General features: G+C 45.4%; 1 long non-coding RNA gene across 5 annotated transcripts in view; it reads right to left on the minus strand.

The window, feature by feature from the left end:
- The window catches only part of LOC114016255 (uncharacterized), a 196239-nt gene that overhangs the window by 84200 nt on the left and 93899 nt on the right, over positions 1–18140 (minus strand). The window lies entirely within an intron of this gene.

Consider the following 18140-nt stretch of genomic DNA (forward strand, 5'->3'; position numbering starts at 1 on the left):
CTGCTCAGCTACCGCGCAAACGTCACCATCAACATCGCTGAGAAAAAAGCCTGACCCAGGAGGGGCTCTCATCTCTGGTAAAGGGGAACAGAGGGGGTAATGGCTCACCCCAGCTCACAGTATCGGCTTTAAACTGTGGGAAGCTCTCAGCTCCGGCGCAGCACCTTTGCCAGCACATGGCCCAGGTCTGCTCTCCTCCAGCTGTACATGCTCGAGAGACACGCTCCAGCAGCTGCCTGAGCCACAACTCTTGGATCTGGCTGGTCCCTCAGCCCAGGTATTGTTTTGATGCACCTTCTCCTCAGACATTGTCCTGCAAGGCATTTTGCTGATGAAGAGTCTTGGCCAGCACACCCCAACGCTTAACAAAGATCCATGGTTTGCTGATCCAGCACTAGTTCCCCAGGTCTCTCACCTTCAGACAGGGAATAGCACATAACAGTAAAGCCCTTCCTTGGGATGGCCAGTTAACAGACTGCTTGAGTCTTCCTTATGCTCCAGCCACTTGTTTTCTTCCTGTAAGTGTCTGAAATAATTAATTTAAGATTTAAAGACCCAAGTTACTGTAGTGTGCCCAAAATAATAAATGTCTCAGATTTTCAATTACGCTAAATGTAGAAGTGTTGGATCCCATTTCTGTATCTAATGCGTCATGCAGAAGCATTAGCCCCTTATTCATTAATTAAAACAAGGTCAGCATATTCCCTGATGTCTCTTCATGACTGCACAATGAACAAGCACTGCCTCTGCTGTGGGCAGAGTCCAGTCACAGATACACAGCCCTCCCACCAGAGAGCCAGACTTTGGCTGCCCGAAACGGTCGAGAGAACAGCGCGAGGCTTTGGGAATAAACATATCTGGATATAACAGAAGAGGACAAGGGAGGTGAAGCCGCCTGTGTGTCTCTTAGCCTAAACAAGAAGCACAAAGACACATTGCTCAGGGGAGAGGTGTGCAGAAGAGCCTTAACTACACCAAAGAATAGCTTTGAGAACTGAAAATGAAATACTTCTTTCATCCACAAAAGACTTCCAGAAATAAGGGGAAGGAGGAAGTAAAAAAAAAAGAATAGCGGGGAAAAAATGAAGAAGATCGTTTGCGCCAGGTGTAGTCCCCATCTGTACATACGTCCCACTGTCACAGCCCAGATCTGCAGCCACATTATCATGGTGGGCTACACGATAGATACAAGCTCTGTCCTCAAACTCACCCCAGCTCCTCCCACTAGGAAGCATTTACTAGACAAAGGTGGGAAAGATCAGGAAGGAGGTACAGTTTCTCTCTGAGCATTAGCTGTTCTTCCAAACTGTTCCCAGGTACGGGGTGCATTAACACAGCTAACCAATCCCTGCCACCACCACCCCCACACCCCCCCCAGTTTTATCAAAGTGTTTTCTGCTTCTGTCTCATCCCATTTCACTGTTAAGACCTTTTTATGGTCCCCAGGCTCTAGCTGCAATATGGCCATGCCATTCTGGTACCTCAGATGTGTAAACTGCCCATTCTCTCCTCCTACCCTTTGTTTTCCCACCTCCTCTGGACTTCCTCTGCCTGGCTTTCATTTTCAAAGATTTTAGAGGTAGTATTTTATTGTAATGGGTTTTATTATGATGATGTACAATACCCTTAAGTGCTTTGGTGAAGGAAGAAAGAAAGGTTGTGCTATAAATAAAATCCTCATCTACAATCAAAGGCAGATAAATGATGGATGCGTGAGGGTGACTGCACACATGTACCTACAGGCAGTTCCTCCGTTGGGTGGTAGCTGCACTGGGAAGAACCAGAGTCATTGTAAAGATGAGGGTATTTGGCAGTGGCTTACTTCCAAAAGAAGTTACTTATAAGGGGGATTCCCTGATAAAAACCTGCACAGCATCCTCTGGACTAGAGCCAGAAAGATTGCTGAAGGCAAAGTAACACCCACAGCACTGTCGCAAGACTCAATACTGTGACAGAAGCTTCTTTAAACAGCCCTTAAAGACTTGCAGGGATGGCAACACAGCCGTGTTGGATGCTCTGTTCCCGCACTGGTCTCACAATACCAGTTTTCCTACTGACTGCTACAGTCCTTGCTGCCATTGCAGCCCATGTCCGATTGCCCCATGCCCAGCGGAAATGAGGAAGAGTGATCACCTTCCTCTCTGCAGCTCCTGTGCATGTGTTTGAAGGCTGCTGTGGTACCTCCCCACCCATTTTTTCAAAACTAGGGAGACATTTGACTTGTGCTCCCATACAGAACTGGCTGTCAGTTCTGTATCTGTACCAGAAGGTATCTTCAGGGAAGGTGAAGCACAGCAGTGTTTGACGATCTCTGAAATGTCCATCTGATCTGGCAACTGCCTTGGTGAGCCAGCCCAAAAACTCTTCTTCCCACAAAACTCCTTTCACATCAGTCCAAAAGCCAACCAGGCTGGGAGCCCACAAGTGAACAGGGAGCACCAGCTGCAAACATGCTGTCTGTGTTGTCTTTTCTGCTATGGACTGATACAAATGTTTCTGTTTCCATAGCATAATTGAGTCTTTATTTTACTGGATTAGCTAACTCTTGTCCCTCATCTGGGGTTTCTGCCCTTTCAAACTGGCCAATGCACAGGCTACTCCTGCTAGAATCATTCTCCAGTGTAATATCTCTAAACACATAACCAATTGTTTTTTAAAATAGGGTTAATAGGTTTAAGAGGTGGGAGGAATTCCTACAGCAGGGGAAAGAGAGCAAAGAAAGTTTCCAGCTCTTGAGATTATCCTCCCTTGAGCTATGCTATGAATGAAAGGACCCAGAGGAAGATGACACGAAACAAAACAAAGCTAAAATAGATATTGAATTAAAAAAAAAAAAACCACACAAAAAAAACCCCCAAGCAAACAAAAAACAACCAACCAACACCAAAAAAACACAGAGAATAACAGAGGAGGGGGAGGGTATCTATCCTGCAGCTTTACAGACAGTATTAGCATCTTTTTGCCTAATGAGCCATAGATGTAACAGACACACCATGAAAATAAAAGAGGGAGGGAAAAGCAAGCATCAATAATACAGAAAAACAGCAACAGAGGCTGCTGTTAAGCGAATGTCACTTCCCTCACATCCTCCGAGTCTCCCCAACCAGCTGCCCTCCTCCCTTCCCAGATGATTATTGTCTGACTCTCTTTTAGCACTTTATCTCCACAATCATTTGTTTATCATTATGTCCTGGGGTTTAGAGCTGACAGCAGCCAAGGGGTGAGATTCAAGGGTGCCTCCTGAGGAGTCCCTTGCCAGTGCTAACATCTCACAATGCAGAGAGGTGCTCCCACCTCACTAAAGTTGTGAAGAGAAGGGGCCAGAGTGCAGGAGGACAGTGATGTTTACCTCTCAGTATGTCACAGGTGGGTTTTCATGCTCAGGAAAAACAAAAAGACCCATGCCTGTCAGCGTGCGTTAGCACAAGCACGCTTGGTGGGACATCCCTTTGGCTTGAAAGCCCTATGCTTGCTCACAGAAGCAACACCAAAGCTTCCACAGCATCATCCACCATCCTTAACAGTTATTTTACTGGCACAGCTCTTAGGCGAGAAGCTGGGGCAATGGCAGGAGTGCCAACCAGGCAGAGGCCCGCCACTGTCCCATCTTCTCACTTAGAGACTTCTGTCAGTAACTTGGACATAAAATGCAGCTGGTTCTAAGTTAAACTACCTTTGCTCTCTGTTTGGGCATATTAATAAGCCCTAGCCTGTTTGTTTCTCTTCCCTGCTTTTTTCTCCTTCCTCCTTCCTCAACCCATCAGTCCTTCCTCCTGTTGTTTTTTTCATCTGCAGAGCCTGCCTTCAAGGTTTATTCCTTTCCCACAAGATTATTTGGAGGTTTGCTTGTGCAGGGCGAACAGCATTTCTGTAATAAAGCCTCAGCCACATTCCATTAGTGTCATTTCCATCTGCAGAAGTGAAGTGTCAGCTAATAAAAGGTAGCACAGACCCCTTGGGCAAGATAAAATGAGAGAGCAAGAGAGGGGGGGGGAAAATATCTACCGTCAAAGATGGAGAAATGATAAATGTCTTTCCAGAAGGAGAAGCACCTGGAATAGGAATAAGGGAACATTGGGGGAAGGGGAGGGGAAAGGAAGGAGGGGGGGTATATTACCTCTGCTGAAAGAGCTTTGTTTCTGAAAGATCTTATTAACTCAAAAATCACCTGCTACCCATATTTTCTGTTCACCAAAGGCAACATGCAGCCTTGCCGCACCTCTGTGGGGAGATGTTAATGTGCAATTGTTGTCTGCAAGCAGTAACGGCCCGGGGGAGCCAGGGGGGCTGTGCGGCAGGGTCCAGCACCGCAGGCAGAGAAATCAGCACAGGCTGGGACCTGTGCGGCTCTGCTGAGCATCGCCTCTCCACAGGGATGAGAGGAGACAGGGTGTCACTGGCTGTCTCTGAGCTGTGAGACCCACAGGCATTTCTCAGCAGCCAGATACAAGTTTGTCTGTCTAAGCTGTTCTCTGACTCCATGTCAGTTGTCTAACAGGTCCCCCATCCAGATGATGTAAGAACAAGGCGCCTCGGGGTACATCAAAGGGTACACACCCGCCTGCAGCTTAGGGGCATGTTTATGACCCATTTGGTCCTTGTCTGCTCCCATTACACAGAAGGGAGGTGACTGCAATGCTGCTGTGGCCTCAGTGCTGTCCATTAGTCCCCACCAGCCCCATCTGCCCTGCAGTGAAGCAGGCACATCAGTGGTTGCCCGTCTCTCCACAGCACCCTTCCCTCTGGACAAGGACAGAGAGGCCCAGATACCACGAGAGGAAAAAAAAAAAAAAAAAGAAAAAAAAATATATATGAATCAGGTTTAGTCCGGAACAAGGGTCCATTTTATTCCTGCAGCTAGAATTTATCTCCCTGATCTCAGATGATCTTTGTCTAGACTTGGGCTCCAATTATGGAGAAGTTTCAACTCCCTGCTGAATTTATCCATGATGCTCAAGCTTTCCAGGGCAAGATCACTACTACTCAACTTTACAAGCAGCTCCGAGCCCTGTTAGAGAAACACAACCATAAAAGCATCTGTGATTAGATTGCTGCCGATGCAGCAGCTCTTAATGCCATAAGCTGTGTAGCAAGCACAGGCAAACACGACCACACAAAAGGGGTCAAGTGTGCCATCCTCCAGAGCTGTCAGGTCTCCAGCTAGGCCACTGAAGCTATTGGCAGCTGGCAGAACGTGACAACCTTCAGGCTTTTTACATTACCCTGAAGAATACAATCAGTCCACATTAAACCCAAAGGCCACACTCACAAGGTCTTCCTCAGCAGCGTGCATCTCAGCCACAGACATTTGTTCTATAATATACAATGCACATGCACGCACACATATAGATTTTTCTCAAAGTATCAGCCATACATTCTTCACTTTTGCCCTCAGAAACAAGGCTGTTGCCCTTTTTGCTCTTAAACCTACCAGCAATACTTTACTGTCAACATTTTGGAAAGCAATCGCCACAAACAAAGCAACCATACAGGTAAATACAGAAAGCTCTAGTCTTTAAAGGCCTCAGGTTCTTAGCTGAGCAACCAAGAAACTCGGGATAAATTTGGGACTTTCCTTTTGATTTTAAATGGAAATGTTATCACCTGGTAGTCACTCTCCTCTCCTCACTGCTTTGACTACATATGGATTTTTTTTCCTACATCTGTATCGAAGCATCATCCCTGGGGGCACCAGCAACGTTTTTAGGTCTGTGACAGATAACCATGTCCCTCCAATTTCTCGGCTAAAAACTTCCTAAATTCACCTAGGTCAGCACTCCGGGGAGCCAACCGGATAGCAGTTTGCTTAATAAAAGTTGCCTTTATACAAAGATCTAAATCCTATTTTCCAAGAACTGCCAGGGGATTTTCAGGCTGTAATCCACCTACTGATGACCCTCCACAGCAAAAAAAAACTTTTATGTTTCTGGGTGGGATTTTTTTGTTTGAGAATAACACCAGCTTTTTCTGGTGGCTCTGGGAGAGGGGGATGCGAGAGCATCTCAGGATTGCCACAGGCAGAGAAAAAAGGTTGGGCAGTTTTTTTCCACACCTGCTGCACAGCCAGTTATCAGAGATGACAGAAGAAGAGGGATCACTGAAGAGGCTGCAATTCTTGGAAATTTTTTCTCAGGTTCAGCATGGAAATCTGAATGAACCGACAGGTCTCTGAAGGAGCTTGGGAAGCCCTTTTTGCTACTTTAGAGGCAGACTCTTCTGTTATCCTATCGCTGTGCAGAGCATCCAAGTCACTTCCCAGGCAAGCCCTGGGGACTCCCAGCTGCGCTGAGAAATCTTCATCCTGATGTGGATGAGCCACCGTCTCACCCTCCTGCCACAAGAAACTGTCACCTGGATAGAAACGAGGCTGGTACGACAGGAATGTTTAAAGCTACGAACAAATATCCATCAATGGTTCAAAATATTTGAGGAAGATTTGCTTGTCTCTAGGGCCCAGAAAACCATATTGTACAAAGCTCCTCTTCCTGAGAAGAAATTCGCACTGGGCCTTTAAGCCTCAGGAACGCACGCGATGGATTATTAACAAATGTGAGTGGAAGGGTAGCTCAGTTTAATGTCACCTTTGTATACACACAGGCTTCCATCCTTTCTTCACAGAAAGATTATCCTCCCCACAGATAGATGCTGGAAGTCATCCAAGAATTTAAGAACATTCTTTCATTCACAGGTGGTTTTGGAGCTTACAACAGCAGTGCTTACTCTGGAAGATGATGAGGGAGAGAATTGCCTTGGCCCTTCAATCAGCTTTTGCCCATTTCGCATCAAATTGCAATCTGATAATACTCAGCACAAACTAGAACACTCTAATACAAACAGAAATGGCTTCAGCAGCCAGAAGAAACACTAATGACAGAAATTAAATGGAAAGACACCGAAGCATGCAGCGCTCCTCACTGTCTTGGTGGACAAGTTGAACATGGGTCTGCAAGTGTGCCCCTATGGCAAAGTGGGCCAGCAGCATCGTAGCGTGTGCTAGGCAGAGGGTTGCCACAGGTCGAGGGAAATGTGGTCATTCCCTTCCACTCAGCACTGGTGAGATACATCTGGAGTGCTGTGTCCAGTGCTGGGCTCCCCAGAACAAGAGAGATATGGACATATTGGAGGGTGTCCAGCAAAGGGCTGTGGAGATGACTAAGGGCTTGGAGTGCCTGATGTACAAGGCAAGGCTGAGAAAGCTGGGGTTGCTTAGCCTGGAGAACACTCAAGGAGACCTTAACGATGTGTGCCAATACCTGATGGAGGAAGTAAAGACAACAAGACCAAACTCTTCTCAGTGGTGCCTAGAGTCAGGATGAGAGGCAAAGGGCACAAAGCAAACCACAGTAAATGAGCACTTTCTGCAGCTCTTGTCTCCTTCCAGAGCAACATCCCATGCAGCAGCAGAGACTCTCATGATCATGGCATTGACACTGGAGAAATCAACGCTTAATTCTCATCTCCACCTCTCATCAAGCCATTTCGCTGGGATCAGTGACAGGAGTGAGAAAGGCCCTGTTCTCACTCAGAAATCCAGGGTATGAGGCTGAATTCACTAATAAAGCTTCAGGAACAGCAGACAGAGAGGGATAATATTTGAAAACTCATTGAGCTGCTGACAGCAGTCTAACAAAGGATCATTACAAAGACATGCAGAAGCTGTGACCAGGATGCAGCAAGTTAGTCCAGGACTGAGAGACCTTAGTTACAACAGCAGGATGAAGTGGAGCTAAAATCCATAGGAGCTAAAAAATTATGACCTGACAGTGATACCAATTCTGGAGGGACTGAGGAGGGAAAAGAAACAACAAAGCTACTTAAAACCATATCAAACATACAGAACAAGGGCCATGAGCTTAAAGATGTGGAAAGGTTGTGCCACAAAGGAGCAGAGGTGGAAATAAAGAGAAGTAAAAACAAAACAACTGCAATGGAGATAGCAATAAGAGTGAGAGCAGGATAAAAAAAAGAAGCTGGACAAGAATACTGACAAGTCAAAAACATTGATCCTCAGCTTCCTTAGCCAAACAAGACTGGAAACAGTGTACCAGTTGGGCTCCGGGGAGGATGGAGAAAATTCAGACAGGCCATCTACTGTTCCCTCTCCTCCAGACAAAGTCTGGGGATTGTTCACGCATACGCTGTTACACTGATAGCTGTTGCTGCAAGGTGTAGATGTTTGACCAGGGAAGAATCAGGTTTGTAACATCTAGAGGCACCTTAACGTACTTCTCACATGGAAATAGTGCAATGACTCTGCAAACAAATACCTGTCCTGCAGTTTTTTCAATGGCAAAGGAAGATGGTCTGTGCCACCAGGTTTTTTATCCTCACTTATCCAGCCCCAGAAGAACCCCACTCTTACTGAGAGCCCAGATATGTCTCAACACCTCTAGCAGCCTATGTTTCCCAAGTAAGTGCCAAGATCAAAGAAAGAAGGGAGAAGAAACCCACAGGATTTTCTGCTTTAGGACAGTTGGATTGTCTTAAAGCCAGTGTTGAGGAAATTATATAAGCTGCCCTTTCTGGCCTGGGAGATGGCTTCCTCTTTGCTCTACATCTATTTCATCAGATCAAAATTACTCCTGTTGCCAAGATATTTGAAAGCAAATTGCCAAAAAACTTCAGTCACTATCCCCAGCTACTGATTCCCCAACAGGACCCAGTACCCAGTCTGATTCTCACCAAGACATGATTTGTAGGCACAACATCCTCACCAAGATGCCTCAAGAGGGAGAGGCAGTACATAACCCAGGAAATACTACATGCAAAAAATCCAACAAGACTTAGTAGATTCAATCCTTTTTCATTCGGAGGTAACTTCCATATTCATTTGGACCCCAAAAGTATATGGAGGAACAGGAAGCAGCAATTAAATGGTGCAAGCACGGGGTGAGAACACGTGTGTCTGATACCATCCCATGTCAGTGACTTTGACAGGACAAAGCTTTGGAGAGGGTTTCAGCCACAGACGGAGAAAATGCTGCCCCAGTGAATCACGATGCTGGGAAAATTAATTAGCTCCTGTTAAGTCAGCTATAAGCATACACAGCTCCGTGCCCACCCAACCTTTTATCATTATTACAGAATCACAACATAATCTGCCACCGCAGTCTTCCCAGACCAAGGCCAGGACTGAAATAGTAGGGCCTCTGGCTGTGGAGAGTGTGCTGCCATCGTAAATGTGCACGGAGAGACGGCTGCAGCTCAGAGCTGAGATGAACCTCTCCAGCAGCTTCATCAGAGGCATCTCTGCTTCCAGGGAAGGGTTCTGACTGGGAGATATGTGCAATGGCAGGACTGTGAGGGCAAGAGGCATCCAGGGTGGAAAAGGGTGGCAGTGATGAATTTGGGGATAAACACACTGTATAATTTCAGGAGAGGCAAAGAAGACAGAAGCACGATACCTGCAGGTCAAACCCAGAAAAGAGTAACAGCACTGCAGACTGGCTGACTTGCAGAAGCCTCAGGCTGGAGCTGAGGCATATTTGCAGACTTAAACAGGAGATCAAAGCATACTGAGGACTTGGCTCAAGCCTTTTCCAGCTAAGGGAAGAGAAACCTTTCTTACCTGTGACAGCAGGTTAAATGCTATGATTTTCAGCCTAAGGAGCCTCCTCTTCAGAAGAGACAGACCTGATAGTCCTTCTGATTTGGACTGTTCTGGGAGGGGGTCAGCTGGCTGTTCCCAACCACCGGCAGCCTGGACTGCTGGATGCCAGGATGCGTGCCCATTCATTTCTGAGCAATGTGGATGTTGACCTACACGCATCAGGAGTCTTCCAGACTCATAGTGTATGATTAAAGGGTCCAGAGCAGGGTCCCCAAACTTCCAGCTTTTGTTTGTCATAGCACTGAGAGCATCTAGCTGAAAAGTCTTTTTTTAAAGCTTCCTAGGCAGGTAAAGATGGGCATCAGGAATAGAAGTGTCTTTGCATTACAGTAGCCCGTTCACCATGCCCTGCCTCCCCTTCTTCTCTTGCAGTCTAAATTTTTAGCTAACCCTGTGCACCCTTCATTAGGAGGCAGTCGTCCATCTGTGTCCTACACCAGCGTGCAAATATGCTGACATGCAAAGCGCATGTTTCCCCGCTTGCAGGAAACACGCTGTGTAATGAAAGCATCTCCCAGCAGGAGGGACAGAACTTGTGTGCCAATTACCTTGGCACGCACCATGGGATCAAATGGGGCAAGAGCATAGCAGTAGATACAGCAAAGCTGAGCTTTCCTGCCAGCTTCTGCACTCAGCTTAATACTGCCTTGTAATGAAGTCATTTTGGCCTGCAAGACACACAAGCAGATGGGCTGTCATTCAGGGGCTACCGTCTGCACCATCCGTTCCTTGGGGTTTGAACTTTATTAAGGTCGGTGTTTTACAAACGCAATCAAGGAAGCAAGCTTGAGAGATATTGTGACAGCAATAAAAGTGCGTCCTGCTTCATCAGCGCTTTTTCAAAAATTAGTGTAAATGTCCTCAGTGGCAAACAGTGTTTAGTGCTGCTCAGCGCAGGAGAGGGAGGCAGGAAAAAAGAGACTACACAGGGGTTTTTAAAAGTAAAACTCAAAGCAAGTTTGCCACAATGAGTAAATCACAAGCAACTGCCTCCCTATAGCGCCCCGCTGCATGAAACTCCTTCCTGATATAAATCAGTGCCATATCTAACCAAATATAAAAGCTGTGCCTCTCTTGCTGCATAGTTTACCTTACTCCAAGACGTTAGCAAAACTAGCATCTTCATCTCTTCAGACAATTGCAGTATCTCACCTTACACTGCAGCATGCAGCCACACCATGGGTTTGTTGCTTATAACGCCACCACAGCCACCCATCAGCTCTACAGTGCCTGATGTCACTGTACCATCCCTGTTCTTGTTTTGCATCTTCTTTCCCTGCACTGCCATGGGGACTTGAGAGCAAACTGCATGGTGAACCTTAAAAATCAATTCCAATTATGAAACCTCATTTTCACTGCTCCCAAAGTATTTTGTTCTAGATAGACATTCAAATTTTGCTCCAAAATGAGTTTTCTTTTCTTCTTTTAAACAAAATTATATGAGATGATTTTCGAATTTGTGAAAGTGTCTGGGGAAGGAGGAGGGAGGAACAATACATATTCTCACAACTTTTCTTAAAAATACCCAAACAGACAGATAAATAATAAAGTAAATAGCATCACATTTGGTGAAAAAAATGCCTCAAGGCTTGAAACTGGGCAGCATGGCCCCAAAATACTAGTTTGATTTTTGCTGAGAAAAAGGGCAACTGAAGCAAAAAGAAAATAATTCTGCATCAGCTCTCCAGAGCATCCTTGCACAGCAACCGATCCAGCTCCCTTCTTGCAGGGAGGAGAAATCACACCCCCGTATTGACTTCGCCGCACACTCTCCCTGCCAACCCTGATAAGTTCATGGTCTGCTGTCCCTGAGCTGCCGCTGGGCCAATTTGCATGAGGAAAACTGTAAATGTCACACTGAAACACGCACAGTAATATTCTCCCAAAGCAAATAAAGCTTAGGACAAGTAAGCAAAGAAAATTACGCCCACAAAGCAGTTGTAAATCAGCCCCTTTCCAGGCTTTTTGCAAGTTTTGTTGCCTCGTAAGTATTCAGCAGATTCAAAGATTTCACGCAGACAAAAATCTAGCATTTTCCTACTTTCTCACCGTGAAATTAAAGTCCTTACAGCACAAAGGGTGCCATCACTCTGTTAACACAGGACAAGGGACACCTCCCTTCTAAGGTGGAAAGTATAAGGATCCCCCTTCCTGCCTCTGGAAAACCCACACAGAGTCATAGAATTGTTTAGGTTAGAAAAGACCTTTACAGTCATGGAGTCCAACCATTAACGTAACACTACCAAGTCCACCATAAACCACATCCCCAAGCGCTGCATCTACACATCTTTTAAATCCCTCCAGGGATGGTGACTCCACCACCTCCCTGGGCAGCCTCTTCCAGTGCTTGACAACCCTTTCAGTGAAGAAATTTTTCCTAACATCCAACCTAAACCTCCCTTGGCATAACCTGACACGGTTTCCTCTGGTCCTATTGCTTGTAACTTGGGAGAATGACCCCCACCTGCCTACACCCCCCTATCAAGCAGCTGTAGACAGCAATGAGGTCCCCCCGATCGTCCTTTTCTGCAGGCTGAGCAACTCTAGTTCCCTCAGCCACTCATAAGATTCATGTTCCAGACCCTTCCCCAGCTCTTTTGCTCCTCTGTGGATGCACTCCAGCACCTCAATGTCTGTCTTGTAGTGAGGGGCTTCATTAAACACCAGTAGTTTAACTGGGAGACAGACAGAGCTTCACCCCACAGGACTGGAGGCATTTAACTGGGATGCTGAAAATGGAAATAGTAACTAGTCATCCTGGGCCCTTGCTGGGGCAGAGAGATGTCTCCAAAGGATGATTTGCTCCTCTGAGGTCAGCCCAGTGCAGGTGCCTTTCACACGCTGCAGACTGAAAGGGGAGGTTGTGTGGAGGTTAATGTAGATGCTTCAGGACCAAAGTTTGGTGGGCTGAACCTGGGGTGTGAGACATCAGCTTTTAATGTAAAGTCTCCAAGGAGTAGGGAATCTCTCCTGTCCTGGGGAGCAGCAGCTAACAACTCTCCAAATTAAAAACTATTTTATTTTACCTCTTTCTATGGGAACTAACCAGAATGTGCCTACATATAAATCCATTGCTGGTGAGGAACCAGCAGACTCTCCACAGCTGCATCAGCCCAATGAGTAAATAAAGCAGAATCCAAATAAACCATTTCCACTAATTGGCACAAGCCACCTAGCCCACACTGCACCAGCAGAGCGCACCGTCCCTGACTGCACAGTTCCTTTCCTCTCAAGCTTTCCCTAATATGTTTTCAAAGACTGAAACTCTCTCACTACATCCCAGGTAATGGAGAGTAAGATGGGCAAAACGTATATCACTGCCTTGTGACCAGTCTCTCAGCGCTACGCACAGTCAGCCGTAAAGAAAGACGGTGTTTAAGATGACCCTGGCAAGGGTCAAAACTACCTTGTGGTAAATCATTCATTCACCTGCTTCCTGAAACTTGCTCTTCCAGATCACTGATGTTCTGGGTGAGGTTTACAATGGATATTTTTCCCCTCTCAGTACAGGATCACTTAGCTCTGGCAGATACATCTGGTGATTCCTGAAGCAGCAGGGACAGAGCTAACAAGGTGGCTGCAGTGCAGCCCTCACCCCGGGGGGGCTCAGGGACAGGCTAGGACAGTGGAGGGACAAGCTGGAGTGGGACAGAATGGGCCTACCCCATCCCTCATATCAAAGCAAAGACTGATTTCTCTCCATGCATCTGAGCAAGCCCAGGATTTTTATCAGCTTCTCCTCTCCCCAATTTCTTCATCAGTCCCTTTTCTCCAAAAAAACCTCACCCTCTTTACCTCTTTTGTATCAGCTTTCCTTACACTGCTGTGCACAGGCTCAGTGTGTACCTAAGGTAAAAGCTCCTGAGAGCACATAAAGGCACAGAATTACTTTTCAGCAAGCAGTAAACTGAGATTGTGACCAACGTGCCTCATGTTATGCAAATACACAGTGCTGGATAAACAATTATGCAAAGCCAGCCCCAAAGTGGACAAACTATAGTGCATGTTATCACGGTGCCTTTCAGGGAACGTTGAACCATGCTCTGATTTTACAGCCTTTCCTTCCACAATATGCTGATTTCCAAGCTAAAGAAACAATCTGAAAACAGGGAAGAGAATTTCAGGGTAACTAGATAGAAAAAGAAAAGGAAAATGCATATGTAGCTTGGAAGCTGCTCTCCAATCCTCCAAGCTCCTTTCCAGTGTGCCTAAAGTTCTCAAAAGTTTGTAGTTTGTTTGGGGGGAAGAAAAAAAAAAAAAAAAAAGAAAAAAAAAGTGCAATTAATCCATTCCACTTTTCCAAAACTTCCCAACATATAAAACTCGGCATAAATCTCCTTCATGGAGTTACTGTAGTGCCTTCAGCAACCTTCTTGCATCTCTGGAGACATTCAGCTGCACTAAGGTTCCTCCAGCACGAGGGACTCAGCCAAGGAAAAAGAATTTCCTCGTGTCCTTCCTCTCTCTCACACTGAACAAGCAATAGCATGGCCCCAAGGATGCTGCCATGAAGAAGGAGTTTAGGCAATACAGGACTGATTCAGCAGCTTGGTACCTCACGCGGAAGCGCTGGGCTAACATGACCTGTATCTGTTGGGAGAGAGGAGATGCAGAGGTGAGGGAGGTAAAACATAGCCCTAAATAGTTTTGTACCATCTCATGAATTCTCTTTAGAGTTATGTCAAATGTGGGAAGCAGGTGGCATAAATGAAAAAGCTCAAGAAAGGTCAAGCCTGGGAGGAATTGAGCAAGAATCTTTTCATGCAGGGAAGAACTGATCTGAAACAGCCTCTTGCCAGAGGCAACCAGGCAAGAAAAATCAAGTAAATAGCTTTGAAGGAATTGGAGGATAGAATTCGTCTTATTTTAAGCGTAAAAAAAATGAGGTATGTAACCTAGGCTTGTCACCCAGGCTCCTTCAACAGCAGAAAGGGAGAAAGGCACCTTAGAAGGCAAGTAATCCTGGATACCTGTGAAAGCGCCTGTTAGCATGGATCCTGGATCTGTCTCAAACGTGCTCAGAGAGATGAAGTTAGGCAAGGAAAATCCCAACCTTAATCACCGCAGAGCTCCTGGGAAGGTGACAAACATTTGCCAACATGAATTTAATGAGGTGTCTCCCTGGAGCAGCACCCCACCAACAGGTATTAAGAGAGACTATGTGGATGTGAGGCTGGCCATCTGCCAGCTTCAGCCAACCAGCAAAACTCAGCAAAACCAAACCAAACCAAGACGGTCTTTACTAGCCTTTAAATACCCGAGGAGGGAGGGGGGGTATTGAAAAAAGATGGAAAAATACAAGGAAAGATGATGGACACTAAATGCAATAAATGAAAAAAATACATTATCTTCAGTTCCTCTTTGCCTGGTTCTGTAGTAATTTCAGAAAGAATCGTTAGGTTATGAGATAGATTTTATTTATTCCTGATAAAAGAGCAACGCTACATTTTTGACAAGAGTTCTTCAATATGCCACCTGAGTAGTTCTAATAACAGATAATAAAAATGAAATATGATAGGATTCCTAAGAAGATCACAGCGGTGAACCGGGGAAGCTATTTCATAGCTCTTCCTTAGGAGGTAGCCAGATTTCCTAAGGATAACAAGTAAGTTTTAATCAGTCCCTTTGCAAAGGGTGTGGGGTAAGTTTTCAGGATGTGGCTTTATTCCCGTCTTAGCTGTAGGTGTTACATAAGAATCAAAGTAAAGCGAGAGGCTTATAGCTGGATGAAGGCAAACTACCTCTGGTAGCTAAGTAGCAGTGGAAAGCAATGGTGCAGGGGTAGGAAAGATGGTGAGTTTTATTGTGAGCACCAAAGGCTCTGCAGCTGCAGAAGGAAAAAGCACCTCATCATCGTGCTTCAGGGTCCAACGTCAGTGAGAAGATACTCTCTCTGCCATTAGGCAGCACCATGTTGGGAGCAAAGGGTAAAGTGTTTTCAGGCTTTCCCTTATCCTATTAATCTGTCATTACTGGAAACTAGATTTACTCAACCGTCCCGGGTCTAGTTCTTACTTTAGCTATACAGACATAAATGTGGCATTAGCTCTCTAGACTCTTGGACTGATCCTGGCTGTAGGCCCATGCCATTCTGAAGGCAGCCTGGTCTTGCACAGCCCAAATTGCCTGTTAGTTCTCCATGGATTTACATTTGCACAATGTCTGTTATGGGGTGCCATGAAAGCTGGCTGCGAAGAAGAAACACATGAGATGCTTAATGAAACCATCCTTCCATGTATCAACTCTATACATTAAGGCATCAAATCTGCTATTGCTTCTCTTAGGTCAGCTTTTGTTGGCCTTTGTCTTTTGTATTAGTTCCTCCTTGCTTTTCAAACACACTTCCACTGTCCTAACAGAGCTCCTCCACCACTAAAACCCCTACAATCAGACTGCAAAGGAGTCAGAGGGAAACTATCTTTGCTGTTGGCTGCAGCCAACAGAACAGAAATGCTGTGGAAAGTGGCAGTGATTATGCAATACATAAATCATAGGGACAGTATTTTCTCTCTTCCCTTTGCACAGATCCCATACATCACCGTGACTCAGTGCAGTTCTCCCAGTAGGGACGAATTCCAACTTCTAATGCACTTTCCATCTGATTCCTCCATGATAACAGATGGGTCGCTGTCCTGAGATATTGCATTTTGATAGTAATATATTAAATACCTCTGTGTTTCAGAAAAATTTGGTTTGGGGACCCAGCATGAATCTCATTTCAGTGGTTTGAGTTGTGCGTTTTACCACTGATGAGAGAAAACCCCTTCAGTCCAATGGCTATCATCTTGCCTCCCCTTCTCCTCTAGTATTTCTGGTTGTTTCACCACTCTTCCTAGATGTGATAAATCACATAAATTTAATTTAGAGATTATACCCCTGGCTTTGAAGGCAGACAAGGTTAGCTCACTGCTTGTAGCCTGCTAATCTTATAAAACTCCTCCGTTCCCACTTGGCTGAAACTGTTGTTGGGGAGTGAAGGGAGAGCAATATCTATTCTACAAAGTGTTTGGAACTTTGTTGGACACTTGCAGATGGCATCCTGGCCACTGTCCAAACTCTCGTACAGCTGCATAAGGGCAAATGCTGTAATGCTGAAGATTTTCATAAGCCCCACGCTATTGCAAATTCTATCTCAGCAGCACGAAGCTCCAAACTCTTCCCAGCCTTTCTGATCAGTTACAAATTTCTCTCAGATACAAGATTTTCCTCAAACCTAAGTAGTTCCCATTGTACTACCTCCTTGTGCACGTTTGTTTGTGACGATTGCTGCCTTCTTTCTATGAAACTGGAAGCCAGGACTCCTTCGCTAAAGCACCACCAGCTCTGCAGAAGAGGTGCATGAGAAAGGAGAATTCCTGCTGTCTGAAGGAGAGCACTGTTTCTTGCCTGTAAGAAGAGCTTTTGGCCCCAAGCCGAGGGTTAAAAATAGTGACCAAGCACATTCTCCATGCAATTTTTCTTTTATTTATAAATTCCCTTTCTAAGGAAACATGTATCACCAGTAGGGGATTAAAATCAGCTGTTTCACGGGCATCCCAGGTGGCTGTCTTTCCTCTCTTTTCCTAATATTTCCTTTAGGCTTGGATAGTTTTTATTGGGTTTTTTTCCTCTTTGCTCTTTCCCACGCCTGAACAGTTCTTGGCTTTGGCAGGCACAGAGACAGCAGTTTTATGACATGCATTTTTTAATGTATCAAAACATACTCTTTTGATTAATTTTTTAAAAAGCAAACTCTGCTCACTCAAGGTTAATATCTTTCCCACTTCAACTGAACATAACAGAGTTCCAGGTGTTGCTGCTGTTAAAAATCTTTAAACAAAACCCTCATCTTCAGAAATTAACAGGGCAAAACCAGCAGCTTCCTAGATATCCAAACCAAGAGATATTTCTGGACCCTTTGAGAAATGGCTCAGAGTGTTCTTCAGTGATGACAGTTTGGCTTATTTGATAGACATTTATGCGAAGCTATGATAGCTGTATGAGCCCAATAGCAGCTGCCCAGATAATTCACATTAGTAGCTCCCTACAGCTCCGAGTACCGTACATACAGGAAATGTGCAGAAATCACACACTGACCTCAGACAAGCACGCAACGTTCTCCTTACTTAGCAAGTCAGTATTTCTACATCCAACACCAAGAAGAAATTGCCTCCAGTCAAAAGCCTACATGCTCTTTGCTGGGTGACCATCTGAGATGGCCTTTAGGAAAAAACATAAGGAAGGGAGGGAGGGAACCATCACTTCAGCCAGCCCTGACCATCCAGGACTACTCCAGATAGGGTGCCAGGGCAGTGCTGCTGCTTTGCCAGGACATCAGAGAACAAGGTGATTTGCAAGCAATTCACATACGTTCACTTTGATCTTTCTCACAAACTTGAGTAACCTCACTAGATTTTAATCAAGTTCTTTAGAGCTTTAACCTACACTTTTAATGCATTGAAGTTAGGCATCTCAGCTTGTTTCAGGCTTTACACACAAGAAGGTAACAAGTATTACACTCTTTTTTTTTTTTTCCCCTTCAGTTCAATGA

Source organism: Falco cherrug, chromosome 8 (genome assembly GCF_023634085.1).
Source record: "Falco cherrug isolate bFalChe1 chromosome 8, bFalChe1.pri, whole genome shotgun sequence".
Taxonomy (NCBI): Eukaryota; Metazoa; Chordata; class Aves; order Falconiformes; family Falconidae; genus Falco; species Falco cherrug.